The sequence below is a fragment of the Elephantulus edwardii genome, unplaced genomic scaffold, assembly GCF_000299155.1.
Source record: "Elephantulus edwardii isolate Elephantulus edwardi_28Jun2011 unplaced genomic scaffold, EleEdw1.0 scaffold00108, whole genome shotgun sequence".
NCBI lineage: Eukaryota > Metazoa > Chordata > Mammalia > Macroscelidea > Macroscelididae > Elephantulus > Elephantulus edwardii.
In genome coordinates this window covers 9,858,072-9,861,591 of record NW_006399858.1, presented here as the reverse complement: position 1 = coordinate 9,861,591, position 3,520 = coordinate 9,858,072, and positions in this window count along the sequence as shown.

Genomic DNA, 3,520 nt, shown 5'->3' with positions numbered 1-3,520 from the left:
ACAGGAGAAGGATGAGATATCTCCTCCAATGTAATTTATTGCCTCTGAAAACCTACTGCACAGTCCATTATGAGTCAGTTACAACTGAACAGCACACAATGACACCATGCTTCTAAAGTTGGACAATGACAAGGGAAGATCGAAAAAGAATTACTGTTGTTGTTGTTGTTGTTGTTGTTGTTAGGTGCTGCCAAGTTGAGTATAACTAATAGTGGCACTATGAACAAAAGATCTGAATCCTGATCTATTCTGCGCCATCCTCACATTTCCTGATACACAAAAGCCCACACAAAAGCCCATTTCAGCAGCCGCTATGTCAGTCCACCTGGTTGAGGGTCTTCCTCTCCTTCACCGGCCCTCCACTCTTCCCAGCATCATGTCCTTCTCCAAGGAATAACCCTTCCTAACAACATGCCCAAGGTATATGAGGCAAAGCCTCATCATTCTTGCCTCCAAAAAGCACTCTGGCTGCAGCCTCCTCAAGACATATCAGTTTGTTCTCCTCACCATCCATGGAATGTTCAGTGCTCTTTCTCCAATATCACAGCTCAAAGGTGTTAATTCTTTTTCTGTCACCCTTATCTATTGTCCAGCTCTCAGATGCATAGCAAATTATTGGAAAGGCTATAGTCTGAATCAGACTCACTTTAGTCTTAAGACTGACACTATTTCTCCTCAATAATTTGGAGAGGTCCTTTATTGCAGATTTCCAAGAAATCTCCTGATTTCCTGATTGCTGGTACCAAGCATGTTAATTGTGGATCCAAGCAAGATGAGTCTGTTGACAGTTTCAGTCTCCTCTCCATCCATCATGATGCTGCATATCAGTCCGGTGGTAGGAATCTTTGTTCTCTTGACACTGAGACACAATCCATACCAAAGCCTGCATTCCTTAATCTTCTGCAACAAGTGCTTCAAGTCCTCCTCACTTTCAGCCAGCATGGTTGTGTCATAGGCATAACACAGGTTAATGATTAGTCTCCCTCCAATCTTGATACCACACTCCTCTTCATAGACTCCAGCTTCTTGAATAATTTCCTCAACATACAGATTGAATAGATATGGAGAGAGAATAGAATCTCGCAGTTAGGGACCTCTCCAAATTATTAAGGAATAACTATGTCAGTCTGAGGACTAAGGTGCATCTGGTTTAGGCCTTTCCAATCACTTGTTATACATCTGAAAGTTGAACAATTAATAAGGATGACAGAAGAAGAATTGCTGCCTTTGAGCTGTGGTGTTGGAGAAGAGCACTGAACATCCCATGGATGGCCAGGAGAACAAACAGGTATGTCTTGGATAGGATACCGCCAAAGTGCTCGTTAGAGGCAAGAATGACAAGGCTTGGCCCCACGTACTTTGCTAGGAGGGGTTGTTCCTTGGAGAGGGGCATGACACTGAGAAGGATGGAAGGCCCGTGAAGGAGAGAAAGACCCTCAGCTAGGTGGATTGACATGGTTGCTGCCACAATGCACTCTTGTGTGTCGGGAAGTGTGAAGACAGTGTAGGACAGAACAGAGTTCAGATCTTTTGTTCACTCGACTCAACACTACCTAACAACAACAATCATTTGGTAGCACATAGAGAAGGTCTCTGTACATCAGAAAGAGTTCTCTGGTAGTCTAGTGGTAAGAAACTGTCCTGCAATTCCAAAGGCATGTGGTTTGAATCCACTAGCTGTTCTGCAGAAGAAGGATAGGCAGTCTCCTCCTGTGTGATTTACTGCCTCCGGAAACTGACTGGAGGGTCAGCTTTAGGCCGACTTAAACTTGATACCACACAGCAACAACAACAACAACACTGCAGAACTGACCTGATGACACAAAAAACCCAACACAAAACAAAAACATTTGTTCATTCACTGGACATTATTTACTCTGTGTGTGTTAAGTGTAAAACAGTAGTAGGAAGTAAGTAAAGGATTTAGTAGCAAATAAAATTCCTGCCAATTATATCCTAGTATTTACAAGGTGGTTGTTGTTATGTGTCATCAAGTCGCTTGTGACTCATAGCGACCCTATGTACAACAGTCCTAAACTCTGCTCTGTCCTGTGCCAATCTGACTGTCTCCAATACACCCATCCCGATTACCCCAGTCACTACCTCATAGAGGGCCTTCCCTTCCTGTTTGCCTTCCACCCTCCCAAGTATGATGTTCCTCTCCAAGGACTGGTCCCTCCTTACAACATGGCCAAAGTATGTTAGACGAAGCCTCAGAATCCTTGCCTCCAAGGAACAGCGTGGATTCACCCTCTCTAGGATGAATCTGTTTGTTTTCTTAGCAGTCCATGGTACGTTCAATACTCTTCTCCAGCACCACAGCTCAAAGGCATCAATTCTCCTTCTATCCTCCCTAGTCATTGTCCAACTCTCTGATGCATAACAAGTGATTGCAAAGACCATGGCCTGTATCAGACGCACCTTAATCTCCAAAGAGACACCATTGTTCTTCAATACTTTGGAGAGATCCCTAACAGCAGACTTTCCCATCGGAATACGTTTTTTTCATTTCCTGGCTGCTGGTACCAAGAATGTTGACTGTGAAGCCAAGAAAGCAAATCTTTTCATCCAGTCCCTGGAAAATATCACTATCAATGTTTGATGAATATTCCTAGAAACATAGCAAGTGCGTATATTGACATTTCTATTACTATTTCACAAAAAGTAAAATATACTACAATTGCCAGTTTTGAAACTTTTAAGATCACTTAGCAATATCATTTGGATTGGTTTAGTGATATAGTGATTGCAAGAATAGGCGTGAGCAAGGTAGCTATGCTAAGCGTGGCACAACATAGGGTAAGGTCCTGATCTCTTGTTCATAGGATTACAGTGAACTGTGATTGACTGTTTCACCTAACAACAGCACAGAGATTCAGCTCAGCCCTTTTTGTGAGAGATGTGGTATTCTACAGTATTTGACCACTGTTGCTGAGTACCATTGACTCAGAACCAACCCGTAGCCAACCCTTCAGGGAGTTTTCAGAGTCAGTAAATCACACTAGGGGAGACTGGCCATCTTTCTCCTGAGAAGCAGATGCTGGACTCAAACTGTTTGCCTTGTGTTAGCAGCGCAATTCCTTACCACCGAGCCGTCCCAGTTTTTCCACAAATTTGTGATAAAAAGACATACCATCCTAATGATTTTCCAAAAACAGACAAAAATTTGAATAAAAGTTTTTGGAAATGTAACCACTTGATCCGTAGTAAATTCAGAAATGTGAGCTTAAATTTCCTTTAGGTAAAGCACCTGTACAGTTTTCATTTTGATCTGACATAAAACTCTTTGAAAATCTATAAAAATTATCTCCTGTGAAGTAAGTACAAACTTTTAAAAGAAAAGGGGGAAAAAAAATCCTAAAACAACAAATCAATACATCAATCCAAAAACCCTCCTGGTACTCACTCCTCTAGGCATCCAAAAAGAGAAGTCTGAAATGCTTCTGTAAATGACATTTTCTTGAAATTATCTTATTGCCATCTAGCTGAAATTGTCTGATAGCTGGCCCTCTGCTGGGTT